The sequence below is a fragment of the Dendrobium catenatum genome, unplaced genomic scaffold (assembly GCF_001605985.2).
Source record: "Dendrobium catenatum unplaced genomic scaffold, ASM160598v2 fragScaff_scaffold_387, whole genome shotgun sequence".
Classification (NCBI taxonomy): domain Eukaryota; kingdom Viridiplantae; phylum Streptophyta; class Magnoliopsida; order Asparagales; family Orchidaceae; genus Dendrobium; species Dendrobium catenatum.
Window position 1 is genome coordinate 212,604 of NW_021318849.1, and position 26,580 is coordinate 239,183.

At 33.3% G+C, this 26,580-nt stretch overlaps 1 long non-coding RNA gene across 1 annotated transcript; it reads right to left on the bottom strand.

Moving 5' to 3' along the window:
- Positions 1–24,401: 24,401 nt before the first annotated feature.
- Positions 24,402–25,794, bottom strand: LOC114579429. The gene is made up of 2 exons (XR_003700402.1): positions 25,550–25,794; positions 24,402–25,457 (listed from the first exon to the last, which is right to left on the bottom strand). It is a non-coding gene; the product is annotated as an uncharacterized LOC114579429 (long non-coding RNA).
- Positions 25,795–26,580: the final 786 nt, after the last annotated feature.

A 26,580-nucleotide genomic window follows, 5' to 3' on the forward strand; every position in this document is an offset into this window, starting at 1 on the left:
GGTATATCGTCCTGGCTGATCCGTACAAATTCAGCTCATCAGCCCGGGACGATTTGGGATGATCACAAGAAAATTGGCTACATCATTTTGGCCGATAACACGATCCTCCAGGCCGATTAGTTTAAAACTGATTTCAATCATCCTGATCATCACCCTGAATTCGAGCTGTCTGATGTAGATTGTCCAGGACATCGTCCCGGCCGATCTGGTGATCGACCCGGACGATGTGATCGTATCAATCAACCATTAATGCTTTCCAAAGATACCATACAAATTTAGACATAATTGAGTTTGATCGGCCTGGACGATATGAATATCGTCCTGACTGATTTCCTAAAACAAAGAATTCCTAAATTGATTATGGAGGCTGATTCTTTCTGTTTTGAGCCTATCGTCCAGAATGATGTGTTTTGCATAATGATGGCTGCTTTAATGAGGATGCCCTAATCAGGATTTCTACTTTTGGAAAAATCGTCCCGGCCGATATAAATATCGTCCAGGACGATATTACAAAAAATAGTAAACTCTAGGGAACAATCAGAAACTCTTATACGTTACAAAGCATCAAGAGCCACAATAAATACAATAGACTCAAGAAAGGAAAAAGGGTACAAACTGACTCAGACCTAGTCTACCCAATCTTGAGCTGGTTCCAAATTACAGTCCAATTGTATGAACCTGAAATGTCAGTACATAAGGCATTTGTTAAGAACAAAGAATGTTTGCTATTATCAAAATCATAAGCAATAGATCCGCAACAATCTCCCCCTTTTTGATGATGGCAAACATATCAATTTGAATTTGCAAAAAGGAACATTTTCTCCTAATCTCCCCCTCACTAGAATAACACTTAAAAAATAAGGGAAATAAAAAAATATTTTTGTTGTTTTTAATTTTTTGAAAAGAAAAAAAAGAATACAAATTCAACATTACGTTCTCCCCCTTTGACATTATCAAAAAGAGAGGACGCACATAAACAAAATGAACAAAAGAAAAAAAAATGTTCCCTGATCTAGTAAAAAAGTAAATATTCTTAAAATGAGAAAGTTACCTCTTAGTTTTAATATAAAAACTTAGTAGAATTGGATTGACAACGCATAGCCTAGAAAAGGTTAAAAATCCAGAATTTGATCATCCAAGCTCAAGTTCTTTAAAAAGGAAAAAAAAAAATTTAATTTAATATCTAAATCAAAGAATAAATTAGAAAAAGAAATAATAATTTTTTAAAACTCCTTTTATAAAATATATCTAATGCACGAATTGTTGAATCAAGAATCAATATTTTCAAACTAAAGTATCAAAAGTATCAAGGGTTTTCTTAAGCTTTTAAGAAGTACAAGAATGGTAAGCATTAAACTTTATGGGCTCATTTTATACCTCTTGTCAATTTGAATGACACTCTTTACGTATCTTTTGATTTTTGATACATTTTTGTGTATATTTTTCAATTTGGCGTCATTACGCAATTTTTATTTTTTGCATCATTGGCCAATTGTTTTAATATGCTACCTTTCTCAAATCTTAAAAAACAAAAGTAAACCCATCCTATTAATAAAGTGAATTCTTGATTAAGAAAATTATGAGTTAGATTCAATAACTTACAAAAGATCCCTATGCGATAAATAAAATGTAAGGAGATAAAAAAATTAGTTTTAAAAACCAATTTAAAAAATAAAAAAGATTTTAAATTAAAAGTATGATAACCTCTTTTAGGAAATAGAGATTGAGAATAAAAAACATGAGTTTTCTTCTTTTGACTATTTTAGAGAAGTCAAACACAACTTACCAAAGATTTCAAGAAAAAAATAAGAAGTAGATTTTTCATTTTTAGAAAAGTTAATGTGTGTGTTGATCAGAGAAAAACTTTCACGAAAACAAAAATTTCAAAGAATAAAAAAAACAAAAACACAAAATAAAAAAAACATAAAAACACAACACAAAAACACGAAAGGCTTTTAACCATTATCTCTCTCCTGGTCCGATGTTTTAGAAACCAGATATGCCCATGAGATTTTTTGCCTTTCATTATTTTCACAGTTTAAATTTTGCTTCGCCTTGCCCTTTTCTTTCGTAGGAAGAATTCTTATATTAGGGTACTAATTTTTCATATGTCCAGAATTCCTGCATCGAAAACAAATAACGTTAGAAGAAATATGGACATCCTTACAACTTTTACCTTTTTTCACTTTTGCTTATGCTTTGGTGAGCTTTGTGATTTGCTTGACAAGTCATTGCATTCGCCACCAACTAAGCAATCTTTTTCTGTATCTTCAATTTTTAGAACAATCGTTTCTCCTGCATCCAAAAGTCTTTGACCCAAACCTTGCTCGTAGTCAATGAGTGAGTAAATCAAATTATAAATAGAATAATCATTCAAATCTTTTGATTCACAAATAGCAACAACTTTGACATCAAAATTTTCAAGTAAACAATGAAGAATTTTATTGACTTTTTCAAAATTTGAAAATTCTTTTCCTAAGGCTTGCAATGATGTTACAATTTGAATGAACCTGGTATACATGTCTAAAATCGTTACAAAAGGTTTCATGGAAAATAATTCAAAATCATACATTAACATATTCAACTTGGATTGCTTGATTTCATTAGCGCCTTCGTATATAGTGTGTAGTTTATCCCAAACTTTCTTACCTGTAGTGCACGTGGATACTAACATAAAATCTTTAGAATTTAAAGCACAGAAAAAGCAGTTTAAAAATTTTGCATTCAATTGAGCATTTACTTGTTCTTCCCTACTCCATTGATTAAAAGGAATATCAATTTTAACTCCATTAACAATACGTGACGGTGATGAATAACCAGTTAAAATCTTATGCCACATGCGAAAATCAATCGATTGCAAAAAAAATAGACATGCGAGTTTTCCAAAAATCAAATGACATATTTTTAAATAAAGGAGGTCTGGTGATTGAATAACCTTCCGTAACATTACGATTAGCCATGGATCGAAAATTCAAAAAGCTTTTAAAAACTTATTTTATGAATACAGCTTTGATACCACTTGAAAGTGCTCCGATGGCACTTGAAAGTTTGTTAGGGATGTTAAGCCCTTATAAACTGGCCCAAGGCTAACAAAGAGAGAGGTGAATTAGATAACTTTAAAATCAAAGATAAAACTCAAACCAAAATCACCATAAAGAAAACCAAATGCGGAAATAAAATGCGGAAGCAAATAATAAGAAAGAACACACCGGATTTATAGTGGTTCGGTAAAACCTTAACCTACATCCACTCCTTGGAGGCACCCTTCAAGTATTGCACTAAAACAAGTGTCTCTCCTTTAGCCCCCACAACTAGGCGGAGAAGCCCTTACAAAATCACTTCCACCTTCCCCGGTGCGGCGAAGTCACCGGGTCCTTTGACACCAAAGAGATCTTCTTCTTTGGTGAACTTCCCTCGAGATAAGCCTTGAATCTGACGGTATTAAGGTGCAAGTCTGCCGGAGCAACCGTGTGGAATCCCCCTCCACACTCCCTTGAGTCCCCCCTCACAGGATCTTCTCCTTCTCTCAGACTTCACCCATTCCTCACTCCCTTTCAAGCTTTCTCTTCAAGTTTCCACCATAAGAACGAAGCTACAATGGCTGCCAAAGACACTTATAAAGTGTCATGTCATAGCTTAAATAGAAAAGCTCAAAACGAGCTCATTAATGTAAATATGATAGGTATATCGTCCTGGCCGATCATTACAAATTCAGCTCATCAACCCGAGACGATTTGGGACGATCAGAAGAAAATTGATTACATCGTTCTAGCCGATAACACGATCGTCTAGGCCGATTAGTTTAAAACTGATTTCAATCATCCTAATCATCGCCCTGAATTCAAGCTGTTCGATGTAGATCGTCAAGGACATCGTCCCGACCGATCCGGCGATCGTCCCAGACGATGTGATCGTATCAATCAACCATTAATGCTTTCCAAAGATACCAGACCAATTTAGGCATAATTGAGTTAGATCGGCCTGGACGATATGAATATTGTCCTGGCCGATTTCATAAAATAAAGAATTCCTAAACTGATTATGGTGGCTGATTCTTTCTATTTTGAGCTTATTGTCCTGGCCGATACAAAATCGTCCAGGACGATGAGTTTTGCATAATGACAGCTGCTTTAATGAGGGTGCCCTGATCAGGATTTCTGCTTTTGGACAATAAACTCTAGGGAACAGTAAGAAACTCTTATACGTTACAAAGCATCAGGAGCCACAACAAATACAATTGACTCAAGAAAGGAAAAAGGGTACAAATTGACTCAGACCTAGTCTACCCAATCTTGAGCTGGTTCCAAATTGCAGTCTGATCGTGTAAACCTGAAATATCAGTACATAAGGCAGTTGTAGAGAACAAAAAATGTTTGCTATCATCAAAATCATAAGCCATAGATCTGCAACACCATGCATGATGAATTGGCTTGTCAATTAAAATGAGAATTCTTTAATGCTTATTAAAGAGTTTATTTTGTTAAGCATGAGCATACTATTGCATTTCTTTATTTAATCCTTACTTGAAAATATGTTGTTACAAGTCATGTTGAAGTCCACAAGTCATTCACGATCCTTTCAAGTTTTTGCTCAAGTTCAAATTGTTCAAGTCTTTTGTTGAGTGTTCAAGTTTTATACTTTTTCATTTGAGTTTGAGTTTAAGCACATCCTTTATTCTTGTTAACTTTGGTCCACATTCAAGCTCATTTTTGTTTGCTCGGGTAGCAAGTTCAGGCTTTTCTTTCTTGAGTTTAGTTTAAGTCACTTGCTTATTTAATTATAGTCATGTTACTCCCCTTATATTTGTTCATTTAAGTCCAAAGCATGTCCTCATTCGTTACAAATTTATTCAAGTCCTTGTTGTTCAAATTAGGTCCCATGTAAGTCCAAATTTTTCTCAAGTCCATTGTATCTTTAGTCAAAATTTCGGCAGCCTCCCGGCGTCTCCCATATTTAGGAGAAAAACCAAGAGGCAACCTTCCCCTCCATGTTACATGATCGCTTCAGGTAGATGTCCGTAGACACCGCGGCTGCATTTCCTTCAATCCCTAAAATGCTACATGAGCACTTAGAGGTCTTTGGTACCTATTTAAAAGATTACAATTAACTTTCCCCGCAAGTATAGAGCCACGTAAGCATACTTATTTTCATCATCCTCATGCTACATGAGTGCTCCGAGGACTACCCACCTCGTCAGAAGTGCCGTGCCTGTTTCTCTCTCTACTATACTACGTAAGCGCTAAGGGTTTTGCCAGCTCGTCGCTAGCTTCGAGAGAGAGATTTTTGAGTTAGAAAATTATACCTTTATGAGTGGCGAAGAAGATGACGTCAATGTAGAAAAAAATCTCTCTTATTTTTGTTGTATTTTCTCTCCTTTTCTTGAAACCCCTTCTTTCTTTCTTTTTTTTTCTCTTTTCTTTTTCTTTTTTCCTTTTTTTTTTTGGTCTTCCTCTCACAAGCACACATACATATATAAATGTATATAAAGCTAATAATGAAGGTAAATGACATTAGCTAATATAAGAGTTAATAAACGATAATATTGAATAGTAATAATAATAAATAAATAAAAAGAACTTCCTGTTAATGGATTTTGGAGTGGGTTAAAGTAGTGGGTTTGTAATGAAGTGGGCCTTAGGCAAGTTTTAAGTGGCTTAGGTGGATGATGGGTTTGGGCTTTAGAATTGGTAGAGGGGTTGACGGGTACAGGGCTTGGATTCGGCAACAGGATAGGGCAGATCGATTGGTATGCAGGTCAGTGGGCTTTGACTTGCTAATTAGAGATCGGGAAGAGCAAGAGGTGAGGGTCTATCGTAAGTTTTGCAAGGATTTTGGCTACTATCCCTGTGAAGGTCTGTTACAGGCACTAGGGTAGATGGCAGTAGGGAAGATATCGGTTGAGGTAAGGAGGAAGATGTCTCTCTCTCTCTCTCTCTCTCTCAGGCATACAAACAGAGCAAGGGTGATGGGAGGAATGGGGAGAAGGCAAGGTTGAGGTCGGACTGGGGGTCGAATGTGGTGAATGGAGGAAGAAGTTAGGTGGAGTTCAGGTAAGGAGATCGTTAGGCTTGCTGTAGTCGGATGAGTTGAGTAGGGAAAGTCAGAGGCTGGAAGGAGCTCATAAAAAAAGTGGAGGTAAGCTTCAGCCCTTGTGCACGTGGAAGAAGAAGAAGGGCTACGACTCGAGTTCATTTTAAAGACGCAGAGGGGCTACGGATCGCAGAATACTAGCAGTATTTCTGGGATAGAGACACGAACGGCTCCACTAGCACATGTATTTCAACAAATTTTTTGGGATTCATGGCAGAGGTATGTATCTTTTAAGCTTCTATTTTTTGTTTCTTTTGGATTTGCTAGCAGAGGTCAACAGAAGCTAAATTCTTAAACATCGAGATATCTTTTGAAATAATGTTTGAAATTTCAATAAGAAACTTCACAGTTAAGTGTGTTTATCCTAGAGAAATCGTGGGATTGATGAATTCCTAGGAAGTTACATCAACAGACCAAAATTGTGGGATGCTTAGGAAAAACAAATAATATCTCAATAATTAAAATCTTAATAGTTACAAAATACTTTTGTACTTGAAAATTACTTTAAAAAATAGTAAGGAAGTTTTCCCAAAAAAAGCCTTCATAATAATTATTGTCAGCAACATCTATTATAATTGGATATCTAATTACAAAAAATACAATAGTTGATGTCATCACAGTAATTTTAATAGCTTATTTTATAATCTTGCACTAACACTCTTTTTACTTTTTGGGACTATATGATCTTTTTGTTTCATTTTGAAGTGGTAAAAATTGTTAGACAATATTAGGTCCCTTACTTTTTCCTCTATGAAGGTTTTCTATTAAAAAGAATGTTCTCCCCTTTACTTCTCAGCATGAGTTTCTTGTGGAAAAATTAATGGAAAACATATTGCAAATGAAAGGGGGGTTGCTCAAATAGTACACATACTTTTCAACTCAAGCTTCTTCTTATTATGCAAACATCTGATAAGAAAGCTAGGGAGAAGGAAGATCAAGGGAGAAAAAGAGAGTTACACCACAACAAAAAAATATGTTTGTAAGGGGTTCAAGACTGAATTGTATTTGCATTATATCTGGGGGGTAAGGGCTGTGATGGATATTTCCACTATGCAAAATAAAATTATTTTGTGGAGTTCTCTTTGCAAGTAAAATGAATATAATTTAGTGAAGAGAAGGAGAATTATAAGTGTTTAATCTTAAAAATAGCTCATCCATATTCTCCTACGAAGCCTAAGAGGACCTATATATGGATAACTATTATCAAATAATGAATATAATAGGGGAGAATGATATATAAGAGTTTAATCTCAACAAAATTTTCATTTGGATTTTCCTATAGCGGTTGAAAGAAGGCCTATTCATTGATAGAGGCTATGAAACATGGCCAAATTGGAAACCAGATAATTAAGTTTTGATTTCAATAGAAATCGACGCTCTAATGTCCGATTTCAGTAGAAACAATATTTTGATTATTCGGTTTGTAGTTTAACTTTATGTATATTTGATTTATAATATCATCTTAGTAATTTAATTTTATTTTGTGTCATATATATAAATAAAATTATTCTTATATTTAAAAAAATTAATTAATGTGTAAAAAAAATTTATTTACCACTTCATCATTAATAATTAGAATACTTTAAGTGAATTGGTTGTTAATAAATTTGTAAATTAAGATTGAAATTAATAATATTTATTTTTAGTTTACTACATGAGTAATAATTTCTTTTCACAAAACTTAAATAGTATATTATTTATAAAACTTGTTTTATTTTTAAATTTAATTAAAATAAAATAATTATAAATTCATTTATGAATAATTTATACTAAATATGTATACAATTTGCTATATATTTAAATAAGTTATTACATAAAACATGATTTAAATTACGTATTAAGTACATTATATTGTATTTCATTTGTATTAAATTAATTTATTCAATAAATATGTAAGTATTTAATTTGTAACAGTTAATAGTCCATTCCTAATATGATAGCTCTGTAAAAAATAATTATTCTATACTTGATGTGGATATTAGATTCCTCTGTCCAAACATCCTTCAGAGCATAACATCATTATAACATTTTGTTCATTGTGCATTAACATGTCATGTAGCTTATAATAGTCTATCACATCAGATGATCTATAACGTTATAAGGCCAAATCAAGTCATATTATAATTTTTGTCTCTAAGTAATAGTGAGATAAGTTACTCTCAACTATTTAAAGGATGCATAGACATATGAAATATATTTATGAAGATTTTACTTGAGTTATTCAGAATATTTTGGACATGTATGAAAATGCGTCGAGGTATCCCCAACAAAAAAATGTTCAATGATGCAAGTCGAAGAATGCATGTTTGCATAGCACGACCCGATGACACTCTGTTGGAGCAAAGGACGAATGCGAATGAGATATTTAACTGTTGCGTCCATGAATGGTCTGAAGATGAGAATGATGTCCTCTGGAGTATGTATGCTAAAGGTAATGAGGGTAAAACTTTACAGGACCAGATTTCTTTTGGAAATATTTAATTATTATATTATATTTTCAAAATGATCATATAGTCAATTAAAAGAATTATGTCACAATTTTTTTTCTGTGTTTGCTTATAAACCGTTATTTACTCGGATTGGGTTGATCTTGGTGTCGTTGGGTTTGTATTTCCGAGACGCTCAGTTTGACTGTAAGCTCGCTGAAATCGGAGTTCATATGCTCCCGAAATTAATTTTTGAAGTTTCCAACTAGGGTTTGCCTCGAGATTAGTGCCCGATCAAGATAATTTTTGCATGACGTATCAATAAGAATATGTATATTTGAGTTTTCCATTTCTTTTCATATATTTAAAATTTATGCTTTATTGATAAAGGATAAATTCTCATATGAATTTTAATAATATATTAAAATATACACTGAATTTCTTCTAGTGAACTTTTCATTGTCTTTTGAGCATATGATTATCTGAAAAAAAAAAGGAATAAAACAGAAATAATTTAATGAATAGAGTTTATTTTGTTATATCTTACATGATCTATTAATACATTTGAATGATTAATATTTCAAATTCATAAATGTTATTTGGAACATAAAAATTTACTTTAGTTATACTAAATTTTAATCATTTAAATATTTCGTAAATGTTATTTGTAACTTAATTGTTATTTGGAACTTAAAAAATTACTTTTGCGACTTGTACCAGTGATCGACTTAGGGCGCGTTTGGGACGGGTGTTTCGCTGCTGTGCTTTACCAAACACAACCGAGAGGTCGTTTGGGACGGACTGATGGCGCTCCGTTCTCGACAATTTCACGTCTCGTGGTTTCTTCTCACATCCGTGAAAAGCTTTCTGCGGTTCGCCTGCTTCCCGCTATTCATAGATATGCTAAATACGGTATTGCCCTTACTGCCTCACAAATTTCCTCTATACCAGGCGAATCCTCCTCCGCTTCCATCTCCGCCACCCTCGACAAGTTCCTGTTTGTCGGATCGGGAGTTAAGCAAGGGAGTTCGCTCACTGTGATCGGCGAAGGTTTGCTTAAGCACTCGTCTCCGCCACCCTCGATGCTTGTTGAATCGGAAGTTTAGCAAAACGGGAGTTCGCTCACTGTGACCCGATTGGAACCAACGATAGAAGGTCTTGCAGTGAAGGTAGTCTTTCTTCCTTCCTTAAACTATCATACCCGAAGCCCTAGGCGGTCGTCTCTGTCTCGGATCTCGATCTTGATAGAGTTGCTGGGAAAAATCAAGAAACTGTGGATATACAGTGATTACAAAGCTTAAGCTAAGAGAACTAAAGGTGCGAAAGCTTCTACATTTATCTCTGTGCAACTTCATGCTTGGTTTCATGGGTGGATCGGGTTATTCGGGATTCAATAGAATAAAACTGAAGGATTTGGTGCTTTTCCTTGTTTGTTCAATTCAAAAAATAGTATTTTTGATTTTCGACACCGCATTCCCAATTCTATTGTGCCCTTTTTGCTATTTTCTTATATCTTCCCGCTCTCTCTAATATTAGCATATTCAATTTCGTTTCAGTGGATTCCTTGTTAAATGCGCTGCCTTTGTCTGAATATTTGTTTGTGGAGATGATCGCATATAATTTTGATTCTATCATGGCACCCGACATGTGATATTCTTCTTTTTAGGTTTTTTTGGTGAGGTCGTCATCTTTTTTACATTTAGATTTTTTTTAGATCTGTTTGTTCTATAGGAAGAGTTTTAATATTAATGTAGTGGTTGAAAGGATTTTTTTTGCCAAAGATATTGATAAGATCTGGTTGAAAACGTATGATATGAGAATTTTTTGCAGCATGACATTTTGAATTGCCCTCATCTGCAGGGTGATTGTGATCGATTGTATTTTCTCCGTGATTTTGGAGGAAATTAGCCTAAATTTCAAAATAAAAGCTTCCACTTACAGCGATTAATAAATTCAATGGGTAAACCAAAGGATGGTGGGTCTTCCGCAACATGGGAGAAAGATGTGAAGATTATATTTTGTGATTTATGTCTAAGAGATATTGAACTCGGCAATCGACCAACTACACACTTCAATAAAGAGGGTTGGACGAATTTAAATAAGAATTTTTTTAAAAAACTAGAAGAGAGTATGATAAAGTTCAGTTAAAAAATAAATGGGACCAGCCAAAAAAAGATTGGAAATTATGGAAAGAATTGAAGCGTGGATCCAGTGGACTTGGTTGGGATCCTAGGAAGAAAATCATTGACGCACCTGATGAATGGTGGAAAGAAAAATTAGAGGTAAATAATAATTTTATACGTTTCATATATTAGTCTAATTCAACCTTCATGTTAGGTCTTCTAATTCCATAAATTGAATATTTCTTTCTAGGTAGTGCCAAATGCAAAAAAGTTTAGATACAGTGGCATTGATCCTGAGCTTGAAGATAAGCTAGATCTTATGTTCCAAGGTGTTGTTGCTACCAGAGATCATGCTTGGACTCCAAACCAGGGACTTAACCATGAAATTGATACTGAATATTCTGAACACATTGATATATGTTTTGAGTCTTTTGAAGATCCTTCACAAAATCTTGAAAGCATCAATGATTATAGCCAATTGAAACGTCCTTCATCTACAACGTCAACCGGTAGAAGGAAAAAATATTTGGTTCAACATTTCTAAGAAGACAAATAACTCAGCTTGTAAATTCTTGCACAAATATTACCTCTGGAATTAGTGCATCAAAGTCAGTAACTGATACTCCATCCCTTTCTGCTGCCATTAAAGTTCTTGAAGAAACAACTGAAGCATTTGAAGATATTCCACTGTAATTGTTTAGTACAAAGCTTCTCGAGGATCCAACAAAGCGATAAATTTTTATGTCAATTTGTCCTGATCGAAGAGTTAATTATCTTCGATATTGCTACGGAAATAATGATACAACATCATAGTTTCCTGGATATTTATGTTTTTCTTTAAAAACATTAGTTTAGTAAATGTGTTTTATACATTACTTTTGTATTTTGATTGTGTTGTTCTGAACAGTTTGTAATATTTTTTTTACTACAACAATTGAAAGATGTTACGTTTATCTTATGTTGTTGAAACAGCAATGTCTTTCTTTTGTTATAAATGAAGATGAGGACCTTCGATCTATAATTTTATCCTTTCATGTTATATAATTCTTGTCATCAAAGTTGTATTTTATTTGGTATAACTGAGTTGGTGATATCATGTATGAAACAAAATAAATAAATATACTAAACTAAGGAAATTTCTTACCTTCTTGAAGGCTTATCCTGGCATTACCCCTTTCGAAGGTTTGGCTAATGGCAGCATGGAATATCATATCCAGCTGATGTTGGCCAGCTCATTAGGAATAACAAGGCGCCCAAAAGTTTGAATATCACGAGTGGTAATGGTTGACTTTTTGTTGTAGCAGCCAAGGCGAGAGCTCTCCTATGGAAGCTTTTCAGAAATCACATTGATGAAATGGTTCATTATGCTCATTGCATTGTTTGAGATCCAGGCATGAATTGGGATGACGAAGAGTAGAATTATATTATTGTAATTGAGTAAATGAATGACTGAAACCTGTATGGATCTGCAATCATGAAAGTCATCTTAATTATTTTTATTTTGTCATTTTTTGTTAAATCCTTTATCAAGGCAGAAATATCATATTCAGCTGGAAGTCCGGCAATATTTTACTGCATCAACTGCCGTACTGAAAAAGCTCTTCATCTTTGCAAAGAATATATTAATGAAGATGCAGATGTGTGGAGAACTTTGCTTATTCACTTTTTCGGCTGCCGATTTTAAATTTCTGTATGCATGCTCAAGCTTTCCATATAATGCACGTACTTGACTGATTTATTTAGTACTGGTCTTTTCGTGAAAAGCAAGATTGTTTGCTATCTTTTATTTGATCTTTTTCTCTAATATATAGAACAAGTTCCGTAGGGTAGCATAATACTTGTTTATAGAAATAATCTATTAATACTTATTACTATCTATATGCAGGAATGGAATGTAATGAGAATTTAAGTGAGTCAGCCGATATTGCAAATATTAAAAAGATTATACTTGCGGCAATATGTGTTATATATGAGTATTATGAAACATATATTTGCAAGACACCGTGTATGACATCGTCATCTAGAGGAGACAAATGGATTGGAGAGCTACTACAAGGTCATCCAACGAGGTTTCATAATATGTTTCGTATGTCTCAAACAATTTTTTTAGATCGATTGTATGAATTGGAATGTGTTCATCATCTCCATGGATCATCAAGGACAACAAGCAGAGAAGTACTTGCGATTACTTTATATATTTTATCGCATAATGAATCAATAAGGTCCATATGTGAGCGGTTTCAACACTCTACAGAGACAATCAGTAGGTATTTCTCTATTGGATTGGAGGCTTTGGTGAAATTTTCATGTTCTCTGATCAAGCCTATCGATCCTCAATTTGGTGATATCCCAAGGATGCTGGTTATCCGATGCAACGGGGATTTTTGAAGCCATTTCCAGATACCAAATATCATATCCCTGATTTTGAAAGAGGAAGCCAATTATTACGTGGGAGGAAAGAAACTTTTAACAAGCGGCACTCTTCCTTAAGAGGTGTAATTGAGAGATCATTTGGTGTTTGGAAGAAGAAGTGGGTCATACTACGAGATATGCCTACATATTCATTAAAAAAACAAATAAAAATAGTGATAGCAACCATGACATTGCATAATTACATACGTCGACATTCCAATCGGGAAGACCCTGATTTCAATATATGTGATGCGGACGGAACATATATACCAGAGGAGGCATATGAGTATAGAATTGGGCAATCAGTAGTAGAGACGGATGGGAATGATTTTAATCGGGAGGTATGAGATGGTGAAGGAGCAGAGGAGATGGTCCATTTACGAGAGAAAATCACAGATGCATTGATGGATGAAATTAATTAGGAAGTTTCATATGTTTGATAGCATGTAATATGCCTTAACTGCAAAAGGCATTTTATTTGGATATTGTATGTATTTCTCTTTGCATTTTTTTTCGAGTGAAATGAACCTTCTGTAGTATGTAGACATTGGTTATTATCTTATGCTTCTTCATGCTAATGGAGTAAAGGCCTTTGGTCTTCTAAAAATTATGTTTAGCGCCTTCTCTTCCACATTTGATCCACTTAATTGCCACATGATTTGGCATCAACAAGCTATATTAGAGTCGATAGGTGTTTTCAATTCAAAGGAACTTCATGTTGTTGATATAAGTTTTGTTTCACAGCTGCTGTGTCTAGCAGTCTAGGGCTATGCCATTGGGCAATTTATGTTGCCATCCACATGCCTTACCATGCTGAATTCCGATATATACAGGCCAATCTAATCAAGGAAAATTTATCACAGTACTGTGAGACCTGGAGGACGAGTGAAACACAAAAAAGGTTTATTGCAGACCTCGGTGTACCACCGACATGGATGCATGAGGCTTTGGTAGGTTGTAGCTGTCATTTTCGTTCATTATCATAGCAATTTTATGATTTCAATTCCAAAAGTGTCTGTGCTCTAATACATGCCATGATCATTAATGTTAATTTCTTTCAGCTTTTTTATTTAATTTCTCCTTGTTCAAGTTGAAATTCATATATTCTTAGATGTATTTGTCAACTTCGTAGAAGTGAAATAACAAAAATTTTAACATATTTTATTCAAAATTTATCAAAAGCATTCACATTAAGGCATGAATAAAAAATTTTTACGTAGCTTTTTGAAATAGTAATTATAATTTTTTTTATTTTATTTTTTGTACGACTTATAAATATTTTTAATAAAAATTTATTTTTTACAACAATATTTTTAAAAAAAATTTGGCAGCTTTAATATTTTTTTTAAAAAAATTGTACCAACTTAAGAAGTGATACAATTTTGATTTAGAATTGTTAGTTGATTATCATATACATTAAAAAAATTAAATTTAAAAAAAATATACATTTCATCTAAATATATATAAGGGTATAAAGGTAAATTGTTCCCATACAGCTGTAGCACAGCAGTTCTACAGTTATGCTATCCAAACAAAATATAATAATTTATATAAAGCAACTTTAAGAAGCAACTTTCTGTACAACAATTTCACAACCTACTTTAACGACAGCTGCAGCCGTCCCAAACGCACCCTTAAACATATTGTTTTTTTGTGTAATATAAGCGAGTTTGCTTTATTGTTACTGGATGGTGTTGGATATAACGCATCAGTTTGCTCAGATAATATAATTTACTGCTATGAAAATGAAAAAAAAAAATTTAGCGGCTCATATCATTTTTATACATTTTAAACAATTTGATGGATCAATTTCTGTTGCTAAGGGGATCGTACAACATTAAATGTAATTAGATGCACATTCTTTTCGAAATAGGTGGGGAAACTATGTTTTGCTAATTGATCATTTGCTCCTAAAAAGAAGCTTGCTGTTTTAACCTATTATTTGGCTTTTTTTATTTTTTATTTTTTGCCTAAGCTTTGAAGCTTTTGTTTGATCTCTTCATTGATCTGTAGGACTATATCATCAAAGAAGAATTTAAGTCAATTATGAGTTTCATTGTCTGATATTTACTTCCTTTTGAGGCTGCAAGTGTGGAAGAAAATGTTATAATGGTCCTAGAAATTGATCTAAGCATGATTGCAATTGTTTCAAATGAGTGGCAAAGTTGACGATGAGTCATTTGACAAAGACTATACAGGAATATTATCTATCAAAGACATGATTAAGAGGAATTTTAAGTCATAAAATTTATATTTTGTATTTATAAATATGATGTTATTTTGATTTTGACGATGTTATCATGTTGTGGGCTCCGAAAATTTGGCCCCGGCCTCCGCCCGCTTGCTTTTCTTTTCGGGGGAGTTCTAACGGAATATGTTCCGGGGTAAAATTTGGAAAACATATGAGTTTGTAGATAAGACACTACCCAGAGATTTCGTCCTCATTTTGTGAGGACTTTATGATCTGAGTTCTAGTTTCTTATAAGCGCAAGTACCTATAGTTAATTACCCCTTTCGATAACGATAAAGCACTTTCGATTAAGGCTAGTCATCAACCAGATACATAGAAATATACGTATTATCTGTCATATAGTAGCAGCATGAGTTTGGAGTTTGAAGGGTTGATGTTGGAAATTTGGGTATATGAAAATTTGATATTTAAAATTTGAAACTTTACCATCTTGCACTTAAAGCGGATGGTAGGGAAATGGATGATGAGCCTAATCAAGATCCCTTGGTTTCATCGTCCTGGGCCATCATGTTCCATGGTCTAACTTAGTCATAGGAGGTAGTTGACCAAACCTGACGGAAGGATCCTTGTTAGCAGCCATGGGTTGGTTTATCCAAGGGGACCTTATATACTTAGGGTGAATATTTGTCTAATGGGATAAATTTGAATCCACCTTAGCTAATAGAGGACTTTGTGCCCTATCAATTTTATCCTATTGATTCATATCTCAAGGATTTGATGACACTAAGGAATGTATTGGCTCTAGCTATAATAGGTATTTTGTGGTGCCATTTGGCGGCAAAACCATTCGGTTCAGAGGGCCCCTAGTTATAACTGTTTATCATGTGGTGTCATTTGGTAGTAAAACCACCAGTTAGAGGACACATACCACATCCTCACTTGCAGAAAATTACTTGAAAATGGATCATAGTGATATTTTTGACAAGGCATTAGCTCGGACAAATTATTAAAGAGGGTGTATAGATTTTGCTTTAAGTGTTTGAATGGTTAGATTATGTTTTATATATATTGGATTTTGGAATTTTAGAGTTTTGAGTTTCATAGGTATTTGGGAAGCATTTGAAACATTTTGAATTAACCCCAACGGTTGAGCTATTTGTTTAACACAGCCATCATAAGGGTGTACAGTCATTTTCATTTACTAAACTTTATCAACCATATTAACTTGTCGATAAGGGATCAAGTTTGTTGCTTTATGCCTTTGTTTATGAATTTCCTTTTTTATAGGCCTTAAAGGCCTAATATGAATGTATGAAAATAAATATATCAGTCCCCAACACCATATATTTGCCCGATGATTTGAACCCTGTCAACCCCTATTAACTTGTATAGAAGGATCATGATCAAACATGAATTCACTTATTGACTAGCATAACATCCCTAGATGTCATGTGTGTACTAATAACATGCTCATCGGGCCCATGCGATGTTGATTGCACTTACCCCTTTTGTATACCTATGTTTATACAAAGTACAGTACATGTGCGAGAGTATTTTGAAATATTTATAAATGCCTTATGTTCGCTTATATGAATATTGAGGATCTGGTGGCATGACGTAGCAGCTTTTGAATTGATTTGTTTGCTGCTTTATATAGGTAGACTGTCGTGCACTATTTATTACTTTCCCCAGGTGGATTGTAGGGCACTTATGAATTTCCTACTTTGCAGAAGCTCGTAGGAACTTGCATTTGCTGCATTCTTTATGTATTTCTCTGTTATTTTTAGTCCTTATAATACATCCACTATTGCTATAGGTAGATGTATTCATTTGTAGATTTAAATTGACTACATGATACTACATTTACTGAAGTCTTTCTACATCTACCCATAGGTCACATGTTGTGCATACATTTGTATTCATATAGAGATTATATGTATTGCAGATCTTTTAGTGCTACTCACAGGCATTTGCATTTGATATAGTTACTTTGTCTTTTACTTATGGATACACACGGGGTATACTATAGGTCCTTTATAGCAATTTGTGGGAAAACTGCTGTGTCTTCTGACATCTACAACCCTTTATCAGTGCTTGTATATGGATGTAGCAGGGGCTTCCATATCTTTTTGCATGATTCGTGTGAACTCCACACATTAACTTCCAACAGTATTATTCAGTGATTTCATGCATTTGATTGTGTATTGTTGTTGGTTATGGGGCAATGCATTTGCTAAAATTCCTCTGCATCTTCACACAATTATTTGTTTTCATTGCTTCTCTTTCCATATTTACTTGTAGATAATGTATCATATACATTAAAGGTCCTTTACAGTGGTTCATAGGTGTGCCGTTGTGTATGTAACCATTCTTTTTTTGTCGCAGTAGGCATTTGCATTCATTATAACATTATATCCTTGCTCGAGTGATTTATGTAAATGTTACACATCATATGCCGTTATTTGTAGAAGATATATTTGCTAAAGATGTTTTCTCTTTTAACTGTGATCAAATTATATATCTCCTTTGAGTTTCATTGCTTATGAAATTTGGATGCAGGTGAGGTGTATTTATTACAATTCTTTATGTATTTGCTTATAAGTAATATATTACTTATATGGCCAGTATCCTATAATAACTCATAAGTGCTTATATCAGCTACATTCCACCTACCTTTACTTATTGAAGATCAGTGCATTCGACTTTCATTGCATGGTTGTTGACTGTAAGGGTGTCGTAGCATCCACTAGTTGTTGCTAATTAGCACTTGTAGGCTTGTTATGTATATGAGAAATTTCTTATTGTCTTTAACAAGCATTAGCACTTATCTTATGCTACACTATATGTATGTCATTGCTATCAATGGTATTCATTGAGAATTTTTTCAAGTTGTTCTTTGCAACCAAGTTATTCTCTCTTCTGCAGTTATATTATCCATTATTTGTAGGTAATCATACTTGCATAACTTATATGAGTGCTACACACTAGTCATCATTATCTGTTGGTGACTTAAGAAGTTTCAAGGGCTCCATACTTCCTTGTTACCAAATCATTCATTCCCTTTAACTTTGTCATCTTCAAGTGAATTATGTTAGAAATTACAGGCTTCATGATACTTATGTGTAAGTTGAAGATCCTTTGTTGTAGTATTGGACAGATCATTACACCACAAATCCTTTGTTCATGCTTTTGAGAGTTTATTCAGCGTTCACTTGCATTGGGAGTTTATTTTCCACTTGCATTGTGTCTTTTTCATTGTTATTTATTTGGATGATCAAGATAAATTCTATGGACAAATTTTCATCTAACTTGTGATATGAATGATAACATCAACATTATTATTGATTGGCAATTTGCATTCCAACCAATGCGATAATTCCTTGATACTTCATCGAGGTCTTGTATTTTGATTGCAAGTATATTGTTTCTTTATCTAATTAATCTTTGCTTTTGGGTAGGTCACATTCATTTCCATCAGTCGTAAGCAGTTTATGTTGAAAATCTACAACTCCTTCATTTGATTATTGACATACACTCGAGTGCACATGGAAAATTAAAATCATACCTCAACTTTAGCATCTTTATTTCATTCAAGGATTTATAATATTGGAATTCAATTTCTTGTAACTTAATTCAAATTCCAATTTAGTTCAAATCTTATTCATTTGATGTTCAAATCAAGTCCAAAAGTCCCATTCATTCAATCAAGTTAGAGTTCAAGTTCACCATACCCATTTGAGTTTGAGTTCAAGAGTCCCCTATTTGTTCAAATTGCAAGTTCATATTCACTTGAGTTCATTGTGCTCAATCAAGTTCACGTTTAAATCAAGTTTGAATTTGTAAGTTGTTGTTATGAGATTGAATTCTGAATTCTTAATGCATTTTGTTCAAATTTGGTTTTAATTCATTTGAGTTCATCTTAGTTCAATTTCATAGGTCCCCTATTGTCCTTTAAATTCAATCAAGTCCACAACTGTTCATCTGAATTCAAGTACACAAGTCATGTTTGTTTGGTGCCAAGTCTCTTACTTTTACTGAAAAATCCAGCAGCCTCCCGGCGTCTCCCCCATTTAGGAGAAAAACCAAGAGGCAATCATCCCCTCCATGCTACATTAGCACTTCAGGTAGATGTTGAGTGACATTGCGGCTAAATTTTCTTCAATCCTCCCTAAGTTACATGTGTGCTTAGGGGTCTTCGGTACCTATTAAAAAGAGAGCATAGTCATTTCTCCTCGTATGGATACTCATTTTTATCCCCCTCACGCTACATGAGAGCTTCGAGGATTACATGCCTTGTCGCAAGTGTCGCACTGGTTTCCATGCCCCCCATGCTACGCGAGCTTGTAGGGAGGTTTGTCGGCTCGTCGCAAGCACCAAGAGTAGGATTTAAGTTAGAAACTTATACCTTTATAAGTGGACCAACAGTGTTGGCATCCAGATCAAGGCAAGCATTGATATTCTTTTTTTTTTTTACCATTAATAATTATTAAACATAAATAACCATAATTAATTATAGTTAATTATAATTAATAATTAACTATTTAAAATTAATAATGATTAATTATAATTAATAGTAATTAATTTTAAATAATTAATTAATAGCAATTACTTATAATTGAAAATAATTAGCTATACATAATTACTCATGATTAATTAACTAATTATAATTATTAATTAATTAATTATGATTAATTTAGTTTAATTATAATTAATTAATAATTAATTACAATTAATAATTATAACTAATTAATAATGAATTATAATTATTAATTAATTAATAATAATTAATTAGTTATAATTAACAATTAATTATAAGTATAAGAAATAATGATTAATTATAAATAGTAATACTTAATTATAATTAATAATTATTAATGATAAAAAATTATATATATATATATATTATTATATAATATATATTATATATTATATAATATATATATATATATATATATTATTATATAATATTATAATATATATATATATATATATATATATATATAAAGAAAAACTCTCTCTCGGCTCGGCAGGTTTACTTGATTTAGCTAAAGAATATCCCCTACAAAAAAATAATGGCTATTAATGCACCTTAGAGTGCCATAATATAATAATCTATTAGGGCACATGATATATTGGGCATCAAATAATGGTGTCATTTAGGTGGCCATTGGCAATAGGGTTAGGCATCTTTATGTGCCCTAAAAATTAAACTTTATGACATATATTTTTTCATGTCATTTCTCCTTAACGACACTTATAAGGTGCCCTAAATCTAAATACAACAGGCCAAGTACTGTGAGTTGAAGTTCATTGTCAAATGGATTAAATCCATCTGATGCAACCAAATCGTACATTTCTAGGATCTGCAGCAAAATTTGTATCTGGTAGTCTAAGTGCTGCAAGCTGGAGTGTCAGTCGGATGCCTCATGAAACCATCTTTTATGCGATCTTCTTTATGCCATATCATATATGATGCAGTCTTTAGATGACATGACAATCTCTGCAATCTGTGTGTTAATGGGAAGTGCCACATGACTTCTGCCACATCTTGACTCATTACAAATATCACATTCATTCTTGACTCATTACAAATACCAAGGCATTTAAGTTGAAGTAACCTAACAAGAAAAATCAAGTTTTGAGAACTTTTTACATCTGGGAATTAATTCTTGTTTGTGAGTCACTTATCAACTTATAAAACTTTGTAAGCATTCGCATTTGGTTTATTAATTTCTTCTTGTTCATATGCAGTATTACTTTCAAACAAATGCATCATTTAATAGCCCTTCCATATTCATCATTAACATCATTACATTGAGAGAATGTGATCCATGTCATTTCTAAATGAAGTTCTCTCATGAGCAGTCCAAGTAATATCCTGGTTTGAATCCCTCTCCAAAGCAAATGAGCTTATCAACATCATCTCTTGTCCTACAAATGCCATTTCTACAATCTCTACATGGGCATAGTATCATTCACTTGAACTTCCAATAACTGAATGCAAAATTTAGAAATTTTTTAAACTCCTTCTTTAAAAACCATATTACTCCTTGAACAATACATCCAACTTCTATTCATTTCCATATTAGAACCTTCATATAACAAAGGAGAAATGAATATTAGAAATTATGAGTAAATTCTTTGATTTGCATTATAAATAAATAAGTGAATAAGCAAGGAGTAAAAGAACTCATAAAAAAATAAATAAAATCTTATATGATAACAATGATAGTAATATTGCATATGAGTAAATTCTATAATGGAAATTTTTTTTATTCATCGAAGTAGTAGGCTTTAAGCCCCATCAGACAATATAATGACAGATTTGAGCAATTGAGAATGATTTTTGCATAAATTTTGTTTGCTAACATAAGAGAAATAAAGTAATAATTTGGTTCGGAAATGATCAGAGATGTGCGCGGAGTTGTTGAGTGCTAAAACAAGGCATTGCATTTGCTAAAATCTATTGAACTCCTTAATGCTTTCATATGTTTATGATGATAAATTCTAAATATTGACATTTTCCTACATCATTTTCTTATGGGTCAGTATGTGCTTCATTACTTTGTGATACATTCCTGTACACATGCATATATAATTATATGAGTCTTTGTTCATAGATGCATGCATATAGCTGGGTAGAAAAGTATGGTTATTTTCTAGTTATGTTGTTGGGAGTCCTATAAGGCCTTTGCTTGTATTTTAGGATTAGATCTTCTGACCTTTCTTCATGTATGCTTGCTTAATATTGATTAGTGTTTCTTAGTTTTGCAATAACATGGACTATGCAGTAGACATAGATGCACATCCTTTTGATTGAAGGGATCTAAGATAAAGATACATTCCATTTGAGCTTGAATGCACTTAAAGATGCATACCAACAAAATTTCATAGGTAAATACTACTCACAATACATTTTAATGTATGCCTACAATATTCGCTTTATCTATAGAGTGGTCTCAATTTTAACACAATGTTAAGTTATAAGCTTATGATGACCATTGGCATATTCTCCTCCATTCCTTGATCTTGAAATACTCTTTGATTATATATTTTATACTGCCAAATCTATCTTGAACTACTCTTTGATTATATATTTTATACTGCCAAATCTATCTTGAACTACTCTTTGATTATATATTTTATACTGCCAAATCTATCTTGAACTACTCTTTGATTATATATTTTATACTGCCAAATCTATCTTGAACTACTCTTTGATTATATATTTTATACTGTCAAACTTATTTTTTTATTCATCCATAAATCTTTTCAGTTCATTGAGCATTTTTGACATGTCTTCTACATTATTATTGTAACATAATTTATGTGATGCGTACTCATCTTCATGTCGTATTAAACACATCATTTGAAAGCCCAAAGCATCCTGGCTCATTAAAACCAACGTGAAGAATCTCTTATATCTCATCCCACTGTTTATAATTTACCCAAATAAATATTATATAGAAAGTAAGTTGCACATTGCATCAAGAGGAAATAAATTAGGACAACATTGACAAAATATGAACAACATGAATAGAGTCGAGCACTGAAAATAAAATACAGCAGCATAAACAATGTGAGTCGTCAAGCGGTAATTGATATGGGAGAGCAAGGCATAATATGTAACAAAGGTGAGCTTTCAAGTGTTTTGATACTGTTTTAACACAAATCTATCATGTTCAGTTTGATCTGATTCAAATTAGGCTCGATGGGATTCAATCGGGTTGATCGAGTCTGATTGGGCTTATATCCACTTGATCGGAGGAATGAAAATAAACCCAACAGCTTGAGAAAAATGAGGTCAACAACTTTTATTTAACACAAATCAATCATGAACTAGAAGGAAATAACATTATTTAAAAACCACATACCAATTGAGTCTTTTCCTACTAGAAATTAATAAATATTATATGACATTTAAAATGGGTTTAAAGACAACCAAATCATCTAAATTATGCTATAACCTCACATAAAACTGAAACAGCAAGCCATGCGGCCATGCTAACTTACATAAAAAAGCCACTTTCAAATCAACTGGAACAAATCGAAATTAATGTTCAGTCAAAATCTCTATAATTTTACTTTTGATCTAGATTGAATTCGCCATCAACCTTTCTTATGTCTTTTGTTTTACTTAACAATTAGAGAAAAGAAAAAAAAGATTATTGATTGAAATACAAAGATTTCCTTTTATGTAATTTCTGTTTAATGATTTACATATATTAGTCATTTACTCTTCTTATTTAATTTTATCAGGTTACAAGCTTTTGTATGCTTGGCGTGAAAAGTTGGATCGGAATGCCATGTTCTGCTCCTTATAAGATTTTTTTTTACTTGTTTTCTTTTTACTGGTTTTCTTTCCCTTTTGGATTTTAACAGGGTCAACTATATGCCTATCTTTGAAGGAGTATTATTGTTATTTTATTTATCAATTTGACTGAATAGCATGCAGAAGTGCTTTAATTAATCATCAAGTTATAGAGGATTTTGGATTTCTTGGTGCTTTATTGCTTGTATTTAGTGGCTCAAAATTTTCTTTTCAATGGTTGAAAATGCTCCCACATTAGAAAACATCAAATAAGTGTTTGCGAAGAAAAAATGAGCTATTTGACAAGTATAAGGCTAGAATAGTTCGTAATCTATTTACATTCAATAATTTGCCATGTTTTGATCTAAAAACATGCCAGATCTGAACAATCTTGTTATTTAAACAGTGATAACTTTAAGCAATAGCATAAGAAAGTGAAGGAAGAGAACTATTGAGGTAGAAATATGATTTTGAGGAATTGGAAGGGCATGCAAGGAATTTAAAGAAAAGAAATAGAAAACTATGGGAGGTTTTGCTAAATGCGGACATGAACTAGTGAGAGGCGGGCTGGTATGTGGTTTTTAAAAGTTGTAGTTAATTTAGATGCATATGGTGGTGCTGTGAGTGTTACTTCATGAAGATCATGAGAGTTGAAATTTGATGTCGGCAGTTCAACTTGAAGTTAAATCATAATTAGTTAAAGGTATTATGTCATCATATAATTATGGATATTATTCTTGATTGCACATAAAATTAACTTGTTGGATTGTATGATCTTTTGTTGAAATGTTATGAAGCGATATCAATTAGTTATAGTAATAATTTTTTTAGCGTGCTATTTTTGGCTGATTTGGCAACAACTATTTCATTTTTTATCGAGAACTAATAAACAATGATGCCATGAATGCACAAGTTGTCTCTTTATGTTGATGCATTGACTATTCTGGGGGAACCTATTGAGAGGTTTTTTCTATGGGGTCATTCGGCAAGTCCCTTAATGATTAATGGAGTTAAAGAAGTTCTTATCTTTGGTGGTTTTGGTGGTGTTGGTCATCATGCATGAAGAAATTATACTTTGTTGCTTGATATAAAATCGAGACAATTCAAGCAAATTGATGCTATTGGATCTCCATCACCTCTTGTTGGTCATACTTATACAACAGTGGAAAATATTATTTATGTGATCAGAGGTAGGGGTGGTCCTATGCAAATTTTTAATGATGTTTGGGCTCTAAGCACAACTGAAAAATGATGGACATTGTTAAAATGTACTAGACACATCTTTCACCCAAATTAAAAAGGGATATAAGATAGTCTTTCTTGCATTATGTATATGAGCACAAAATAAAGATGATATAATTATAGATCTAGTTTTAATTAAGTGCAAATTCTCAAAATTGGTCTTTTAAACTATCATATGGTCGGGGGTCAAAGGGACCAGCACCCCCTAGCGGGGTTCGACCTGCCCGGTCAGGTCATGGGGTCAAGGGGCAACGCCCCTACAGGGGTTTCTGGGGGCAGCGCCCCGAAACAAATTTCGGTTGTAAGAGTATTTTTTATTCATCATTCCCAAACAAATAACCACGACACAATATCAACACTGAGCATAGAAAAGCAAGGAAGGAATTCATATTTTGTCATGAATGTATTTAAAATACATAGACTTGTTGATATCAAAATGTTAGAAAAAAAAAGAGTTATGCAATGTTGCCATTTAAACTATAATCAAGTAGATTAAAGCACTATAAACTCTCAATTAGCAGGAAGCGACCAATTGAATATGAAAATGAAAAGAACTAAAATCAAACCAGCCTCCGAATAAACTTCAAGATCAACGAAAAATTTACCTCTTTCAAAGTCGGCCTTCCGTCGATCGCTCAGAAATTACAAGAAAGTAAAGAACCCTAAAAATTAAAAGAGCGAAGAAGATAGAATTTTTGAACAGTAGATAGTCACCATTCAACAAAGAAGGAACGCAGAATTAAAAGCATTTTACCTAATGCAGTTGAGGCGATTGTCGATGTAGCACAACGATCAACCAGTATTAGCAATGTAAAACAAAGAACCTAAAGAACCCTAGAAATCAAAAGAGGAAAGAAGAAATTATTTTTTTATCCATAGACATTGGCGAATCGACATTCAAAGGATTGACGCTGGTGAGTAAATCATATTACTTGATGCGGTGGTCGCGATTGTGATGTCGCAACAACGATCAATTTCGCGATTGTGATGTCGCGGCAGCGGTTATCAAGAATTAGTAATGAAAAATGAAGAGAACACGCATAGGGAAATCTTTCGCGAACAGTTGAATAAGAGAAAGAGCGATGAAAGAACGAGAAGAGGCGAACACCATAACTTATCGCACGATGTCGTTCCCGCCCGCTAAATCTTATGTTAATTAGAGCGAAAAAGTTTATGCCCTAATAATTACTTCTTAAGGAACTTAAATAAAAGTGCCTCAATATATATGTCCCTAAAAGTTAATTTTTTGTAGTGATCACTGAAGGGAGAAAGTTACCTTCAGAGAAAGTGAGGTCCCGTCATTATTTCAAATCAAAATTTTGTAACTTTTGAACCGACAAGAAGAAGGAACTTCATCGGGGGAGGTTAAGTCGGCAGGTATAGAAAGGAAATGGGAGCGGGTACTTCAGCTAGGGCAGAGAGAAAGGTCAGGGTGGAGTCGATTGGGTATGGAATCGGACATAGTGGAGGTTTGGTCACAGATTTTGGCATAGGCGATGGCTTGGAGGTCAGAAGGTGGTTGATCTCGATTTTCTATGGAGATCGGTAGATGATGGTAAGGAGATCAGAAAGGAAGGGGGAGTCAGGAATAGAGAAGGATTATGGAAGCTTTTACTAGTGGATGAACGTGTATAGAAGGTTGTAGGTTTCAGTTTGCTTTTAAAGACATTGGAGAGTAGCGATCGAGGAGCTCTGAATTGGAATCCCACGTGAAGATGCGAATGGTGTCGAGTGCATAGTGATTCGGTGGGATTTCGAGTAGATTTTGAAGAGATTTTTGACGGG